This window comes from Gavialis gangeticus, unplaced genomic scaffold (genome assembly GCF_001723915.1).
Source record: "Gavialis gangeticus isolate Ggan-Ray unplaced genomic scaffold, GavGan_comp1, whole genome shotgun sequence".
Taxonomy (NCBI): Eukaryota; Metazoa; Chordata; order Crocodylia; family Gavialidae; genus Gavialis; species Gavialis gangeticus.
This window is the reverse complement of record NW_017729025.1, coordinates 24,672,144-24,680,661: the sequence shown is the minus strand read 5'-3', so window position 1 is coordinate 24,680,661 and position 8,518 is coordinate 24,672,144.

Genomic DNA, 8,518 nt, shown 5'->3' with positions numbered 1-8,518 from the left:
GGCGGCACACGTGCCACCTGGCCAGTGGGCTGGACAGACCGCGGGGTTTTCACGTGGTGGTGGCTGCCGCCAACACCACTGCCAATGCCCTATGCCGCCACTGCTGCCGTGCCCCGCGCCAGTTTCCCATGGCCAGCCACATATACGGCTCTGCAGGCTGCTGATGGGCCTTGCGCCTGGCCAATCGCACTGCCTGTCAACAGCCCACGGAGTCACATGTGCAACTAGCTGTGGGAAAGCAGGATGGGGTGGTGGGTGGCAGTGGCAGCTGCCATCTGCAAGCCCCTCTCACCCCATCTGGTCTGTTGGGCTGTGCATGTTCAGCCCGCAGAGGGGTGCCGCTGGCCTCAGACCCCCTGGCCCCCTGGGCCTGCTCTTGGGAGTCGCTCCATCCTCACCTGCCTGCCTGCTTGTGCATACCCCCTACGACTTTTCTAAGTACCCCTAGGGGTATGTGTACCCCCGGTTGACAACCCTTGCTCTACTACACGGGCCATGGCTTATAGCCACCATCTTACCCTTCCCTTCCACTGGGCTGCTTCCATCTTTTCTTATGTGTGACTACTGACTCTCAGTAAAGAGGTGGAGGGGGAACACTGTTCTCTGTGTCATATACGTCTGCTCCCTCTGGTAAAAAGCAGAGTGCAGACCCTATTCCCCTCTCAGATACACTGGTATCAATCAGGACTTTCATAGCTGGACCCAACTGACTTATACTGATTTAAAACTGATGGGAGATCCAGAACAGCTCCTTTGACTGTATGGTGCCAAATGGCCTATATGTGAATCCTGTGACCTCTGCTTACTGTTGTTTCTATACTTCTATAGCCTTACTGTCTCTCCCTCTCTCATCACACTACTCAGCGGATATTTGAAAAAAAGGTATTATCTGTAAATACAAAGCAAGAATTTTTGCATACCTTTTTCAGTACAGCAATACATATAGTAGTTACAGTGAGTACCAGTACATACACATGGTTTCAGTGAACATAAGCTACATCAGATTAGATCCAGCCCATAGATGTAAACATGTTTTAATCATAGTTAAAACACAGCACTGTTTGGGTTGGAACAAGATTGCCTTTCTTAGACTAAATGTTGAGTTTAGACTAAAACTATTTCTCTAAAAGTCTCTTATCAGAGAGCATAACAAACCCAGATGAACTCCCACAGGATATTTACTGCCAGCTTCCTGGCTACTGGCAGTGTGGTCTTAGCTAGACACGGCTCTGACCCCACACTCTGAATCTAAACAGCCCTGATTTTCCTTTAGGAGCGTGGGCTGGAGGAAGAGACAAAGGAAGAGAAGATTCAGAATCCAAACCTACATATGATTTTCACAAGCTGGAAAATTACTACTGATTATGGGCTTGGCTCCCACAATACACTTGCTGCTGTTGGAGACCCAAAAAGTACATGAAAGCCCAGCTCCAAGGAACTGACAGTCTAATGGATGCCTGGAAAACAGACCATGGAGATGCAGAGGTGGGAGAAGGCATGTTGTAGGGAGGGTTATTTTGTAGCAACCCTGGAAGAGTGAGCAGTCACAGGCAGGTTTGAAGGAGGAGACATGAGGCTGGCTGAGGCATTTCTCTGTCCAACAGACTGGCCCAACACGCTGATCTAAACAGGCTGGGGCCTGGGTTTCGGCTTGGCGGATGAATCAGGAAAAATAATTGGAACAAACTGATCCTTTTTTTTTTTTAAGTTTGCATTTTCTTGCTGAAACAAAACCTGCAACATATCATGTCAGGCTGAACAAAATGGGTGGTCCGAGACACCATACTCAGCATAGTTTTTGGGCATTGGTAGTAAAAGCTAAGAAAACAAGGAAGTCTAGTCACAAAGCTGGGGCTCGTGATCCTGCTTGTTACCTACGAGCCAAGGGGTTCGGGCATTTGCCCAGAATAGTGGAAACACAGGTTGCATTCCCTCCTCCCATTTCTCTGGAGAAAACACTAGCCACCAGGCTATAGTGCAGGGCTATCCAAAGGCCACATGCAGCCTGCCAGCAATTAAAATGTGGCCCCCATGCTCTAACCCATCCACCATGCCCTCCAAGTGCAACCGCATCTGAAATCTCTTGGCTGCCCTTCCCTCCTCTGGCTGCTGCTTCTTGCCCTTCCCCAGGGGATGGGCGATGGGGCACAGCACTGGAAGCTGAGGGGGAGTCTTGGCTGCACACAGTCAGGGGAAAGGGGACATCACACCCACACGGGGCAGCAATGGGGGGGGGGATCCCCACGCAGGGTTGGGGGGAGTGCTTGTGTAGGTGTGTGAAGCAGCTGGGGGAAATGTCCACCTGGTGTGTAGCCCAAGGCTCGCTTCGTGCAGCCCCCACTGGTGTGGCCCCTGGGGGCTTACAAGTTGGACAGCCCTGCAACAGAGTATTTTCATGTGGGTCGCTCTCCTTTTTTTTTTCCTGATGCCATTCCAATTTGTACAAACTTCTTGTGCACTACAACTAGGATTCTTTGCCACAGACAGTAGACCCTGAGAAGATGAGGGTTTGTGTACTGGCTCGGTGTACAGAGCCATAGCAAACAGCTGCACAAGTCTACTGAGGTGCTCCAGCTAATTGCTGCGGCTTTTACTTCAAAGGGCACTGCTGACGAGCTCCAGCTGAGTGGAAAAGGGGCATCCTTTGAAGGAAAAATGGCCACAAATAGATGAACAGCCCATCTTTAATTTGGTAACCTGATGTGAATTAAGTGGGTTGCAAATCACCCAGGCACAGATGGTTTGGGTTCTATTGTATATTCACTGAGCAAGGACGGGAACCTTCCTTCCTGCATTAGTGTCCTAGCTACAATGGTATAAGCATGTTATACCAAGTGCAACAGCTTCAGCCCAAGAGACTGAAAGAGCAACCTGAGTGGTTGGAAACATGCTGAGGTGGGTTTCTGTGCTAGGCGAGTGCCCCATCCACTGGGTTACTGCAGAAACAGAGGGGGTATGGGCAATGCCACATTTATTCCAGCTGAAAATAGGGCCCCAGCTCACATTATACTTAGGAAGGATGTGATTAACCACTTAACAGTTATGCCACTGCCCTGTGGATACTCCTTGGTTGGAGAAAGGCTAAGGAACATCACCCTGACAGAAACGCCCTTGCTGAGGTGTTAGGCACAGTCAGCAGCAGTTATCTGTTGCTCTTTGCCAGAAGCTACAACCATTGAGGCACTGAACATCTGGACTAGGACTGGCCTGTAGATTCTGTCTCAATGGTCTAAAGGGGGGGTTGGTAGGTCTCAGGCAGCCTCCACTCCCCCATACTCTTGCCTATGCATATGATGGCCTTAGGACTCTGGACAGATTCATCAAGCACCTGACTAGACCTCTTACACCATGATCCAGAGGATTCAGTTGCCTGTTATGTCTTAGATTGCAATCCAGCCACATGTTAAAACAATTAATGGTGTCATAAAACAAGGAATAAGCCACAAAGTTATTCCACAAAGAAGTGTAATAACTTTTTGGCTGGTTCCTATGATGGCATCACTTGAATATGTAACCAGGTGCTCCCATGTGGCTGGAAGCCCCTCCAGCTAATGGGGCTCCCAGATGCAGGGGTTCACCATGGGTTCCTGAGCCTGGGAGCCTGCAGCTGACAGAGTCCCAGGCTTCCAGCCATGCGGGTCCACCGTATGTGCTGGAAGCTGAAAGCCCCATCTGCTGACAGGGCTCCCAGCCTCAGGGGTGTACCTGGCCACGTAGGCTGCTTACAGAAGTTAAAAAAAACAAACCAAAATGTGCTTCATCAGAAGTGGCAGCATGTTAATTCAACCCAGTTCCATAGCATCTGTATAGATTAGGTGCTTCAGTGGGGCTTCTTCGTACTTTTTTCTATTCAATAAGCTACTAGATAAAAGTGCCAAAAAAGCCCCCCTAAAGCCCCCGATATATACAGATGGTGGATGAGCTAGGTCCAACTAATGCAATGCCTCTTCCGGGCAGGAGCGCGCCAAGTTTGAAGCGCCATTTTTTAAAATGTCTATAAGCAGCCATGTTTAATTAATAGCATCATAGGAACCAGTCCCAAAGGTATTACCTGAGTTCCCCCTGTGCCAGCAATGAGGCATGATGGGATCTGATGCTCAGTCCCACAATCACACTTCCTGCCATGCATGTGTGGCATGCCAGGATGTGTAGTTGTGAGGACTGCATACCAGATCCTATTGCACTTTTACCTGTACATCTGGCAGGGGCCTAGTTTTGGCCAACTCGGCACAAATAATTCTGGCTGCACCAAAACTGCATTCTTCAGAGAGTAAAGCACAGGAAAAAGACACTGCCCAACTCTACTAGAAATGTGAGGAGTGGTGGCTTATATTCCTGTCACTGCTGTTAAATTAATGTAAACTTGGCTCAGTGACTGGGGCTTCAGTTTTTCAAAGCTATCACTAATTCTGGATAGCTCAGACTACGTACCCCAGAAAAGAGAGAGCCTTAACTTCTCAGCTCCTGATACTGATCTGATTTATGCTGGCCTAAACCAGGAATACTTCTGTGAATTCAATGAATTACACTGGTATAAAACTGGTGTTGGAATCAGGATCAGATCACCTGCGTGTCAGTTCTTCATGCATGAAATGGGGAGAGTAAGTATTATGAGCTGTGTAGAAATAGAGTTCCTGATTTGCATGACTGAATTTCCAAATTCGCTTTCATTCTGAATCAAAATATCACGCTTGGAAATTTCATGTTGGGTCAGGTTTTTGTTTTGATGGGGGCATCTACTATTCTTTAGTACTTCCTTTTGGAAATACTGAAGCACAACGCAGTATGGGTGATTACTGTGCCATGTGTGCAGTGCATGGGTAGATTTTGCTGCTACGTCATCCTAAGCAGCGTGCTATACCCAGGGAGTGCACCACTATGGTGATGCAGCTGGTGATCGCATGTAGACACATGTGATCAAAATTTTAAAAATCAAAATAGTTTATGCTTAGCAAATCACTTAAGACATATTTAAATACTTAGACAATTTTTCTAAACAAAATTCAGTCCAAATCGATGAATTCCTGTGTATCAATTCCATTTTAACAAGTAGCATTTTCTGATAGAAAAATGTTTTACTGGAAAATTTTCAACCATTTCTGGTGCTATATATTGTTTGTTGCTATATATACTGAATGTACAGCATGACGGAAGCCCATGATAAATGTATGCATAAGAGATCGTCAATGTGCTATTAAAAAGATAAAAAGGTTGTGCAGGCAAAAAATATAGGTCTGTGTTTTATTTGTGTTATCAGTAGCTGTGATTATTTGTTACAGAGTTGGAGAAATGCTGACAACTTGAAATTTTTAAAACTGACTAATTAAAACAAAAATCCAGTTTTTCATATAGCCCCCTTTAATTAGTATGCCCTGAAATTTGTTCTAAACAATTCCTTTAAAATGTAATTGAGTTTTTGGCTTGCCTCTGGAGATCTAAAAGTCTTTAGCAAGGCAGAATCTGAATAACAAGCTGATTATACCAGGAAAGCAGAGAAGCCAGCAACATGTAAAGTGCTGTCAGATATACAAAGTAAACAAACTGAAAAAATAGATTACCCCCCCTCTCCCCCAAACACTTACTATTCATTTCTAGTAATGCTGAAGGTTATTTGTAACAACAGAAAGTATCACACGAGCTCTTTGAGATTTATGGAAGAAAAAAGGCTTTCCATCAACACTAGGCATTATTATTTTCTGACAAATGTGATTTTCAAGTTGTCAGTACCCCTTTTATGTCATCATGCAAATTTCAGCTCCATTTGAATTTTACAGCCACGTTGATGAAAAGATGAAAGGAGTCCCCCTCACTCCATCTCTTCTTTTCTCAAATCCTGAGTGGTTATGTGAAACTGGGTGAACAAAATGTCATTTTCAGAACAAAAATATTGTTCTGGTTCGGTAGCCCAGGGTTATCACTGGCTTTCCACTCTATTTGTCTATAGCAGGATTTACAGTTTGATCACATAAACATCCTTAGGGAGCTCTTCTCAGTTTGGCACCTTTTGCGACCTCCTTTTCCAGACATGCCTAGACACTCAAAGAGAGTTCCTTCTCCATGATCAATCATCCTGACACACATATATTAACACCTCCGTTCCACTCTGACAGTTTTAATTGTCCATGCATTTTCATCCGCAGAGTTTATTATGAACTCATTTTCATCAGAAGTCTGCCATATGCTGCAACAGTACAGTCTGAATTACGGATAAAGAATTTCAAATTAAAGAGGGAAGAAAAATATTTAGTAAACTTGTGTCACTGAAATACAAAAATAGACCATTGCCATCTGGCTGTGCTATTTTTAACATATATATATAATATCTATATAGGGTTGCACTGTTTCATTCTGGCGCTGTTTCAAGTGTTTTGACACTTGAAACTCTAAATCTGAAATGAAACAGGAGACATGTTGAAACAGTCAAAACGAAACAAAACAAGTTGAAATGTTTCAAAGATGTTTCGAAGCTGGGCTGGCAGGGAAGAGAAAGTAAGGAAAGGGAAGAGGGAGAGAGGGAAACAGACTGACATCTGTAGCTGGCCAGTGTCTGCGAACTGTCCCTGAGGTCCCTTCCAATCCCAGTGCTCTGGGGGAGGGACTGAAAAGTTTAAAAACAGCATATAAGCCTGTGAGTGCCTAAGCTGTCAGCCTTTGTCATCCCGTCTCTCTCCAGAGAGCAGCATTTGGAAAGCACTGACTCTGACTGCTTGCTAGCTGCTACTGTCTAGCTAGGGAGCATGTTTTTTACTTGCAAAGGATTGGATAGGATACAGCTTACACTGACAGCTTAGCTATACTAGGCTAACTTCAATGCTAGTATTGTTATCATTTCTTTTTTTCCTATATCCATTCCTTTGAAATTATTCTTTTTTTTTACCTGAAGAAAAAGAAATATGCATTTTGCCTGACAGTGTATTCACTGGGCACTGTTCAGGAAAGCAGAGCATAGATTAGATAGATTGCACACACAGACACCTACATATACACACACTACACACAGTCAAATACCTTTTCCAGCACAGGAAAACACGAAGCGTGCTAGAAAGGCCGGTGCTGCCAAGTCTGGAAGGGGAGCAAGGGGAGGCAGAGGGAAAAGTGTCAGTTCCCCATTGCCCAAGCTGAGATGCAGTCTCTTTTCAACCAGCCATGAGGCTTCTTCTGGTACTGGGAGCAAGGAGGTCACAGCAGTGCCTGAAGCTGCATCTTGTCTGACACCAGCTGTGATAATAAACCCCAGCACCAGCAGCATGACAACAAGCAGCACCAGCAGCACAGTCTCCTCCACCCTAATTGCAGGTCCAGGCATGAGCCTCCCACTCCCACTCCCACTCCCACTCCCACTCCCAGTCTTAGAGGAGCTCAGTCTTGAAGTAGGGGACCTCAGCTTGATAGTACAAGACATTTTGGGGCAGGCAGGGGAAGCAGAGTTTGTGCTCCACCCCTCAAAGTTCCCCTAGAGCCAGGTCCCCTTCCCTGGAAGGGACTGTGGAGGAGGCTATGGGGGCAGCTGGCTCAGCTCCTCCTGTTGTTGTGGCTCTGCCTGCTGAGGAGGGGGATAAGGCAGGAGCCCCACCCGCACCCCAGAAGCGAGCGGGTAGTGTGGTCTGGGATCATTCTGAGGTGGCAGATGATCCTGCATATGCTACCTGCCTGCACTGTCGAGCCAAAACCAGCTGGGGGAAGGGAGCAAAACACATGAGCACCACAGGGATGCTGATGCATCTCCGCAGGCACCACTCCTTTGCCCTTGCTCCTCCTCAGCCTGGCATCAGTAGGAGCATGCCCCAAAAGAAATCCCCCTCTCATTCAAAAGCCCCCTCCCCACCAAAGCAGAGGCAGGCCACCCTGGAACAGTGGGGGAAAGGCAGAGACAAAGGCAGAGGGGGCCCGTTCACAAGGTGAGCGAGGGCACCCAGAGCATTGGGGAGAAGCTTGCTGTCGATGGCCAGCCCTTCTCCTTTGTTGAGTGGCCAGGGTTCAGGCAGCTCATGGCACTCATGGCCTTATCATACAGAGCGCCCACATGCACTACCTTCAGGAGGACGGTGGTGCCCTCCCTGTATGAAGCATGCAGGGAGTACTTGAGGGAGGAGCTGCACAAGGCAGGTCTGCAGGTGGCCTTACACTTCACCTCGGACAGCTGAAGCAGCCAGGGTGGAGATCACACCTACCTCTCCCTCACAGGGCCCTGGTGCAGGCCATCAGTGGACTCTCCTTCAAGCTGAGGTGATCAATGAGTCCCACACAGCAACTGAGATCATGGCGGCCATGAACTGCTTGATGCAGGGGTGGCTGATTGGGCAGGGCAAGCTCACCTGTGGGTTCATGATCACTGACAATGGGGCCAATATGGTCAAGGCAGTCCGTGATGCCAACTTTGTTGGCATCTGCTGTGTGGCACACAAGTTCCACCTCATTGTTACGTATGCGTTGGAGGCAGACAGGGCTGCTGGTGATGGCACCAGCACTACCAGCAAACTTGTTTCCAAATGCAGGAAGGTAGTAGGCTACTTCCACT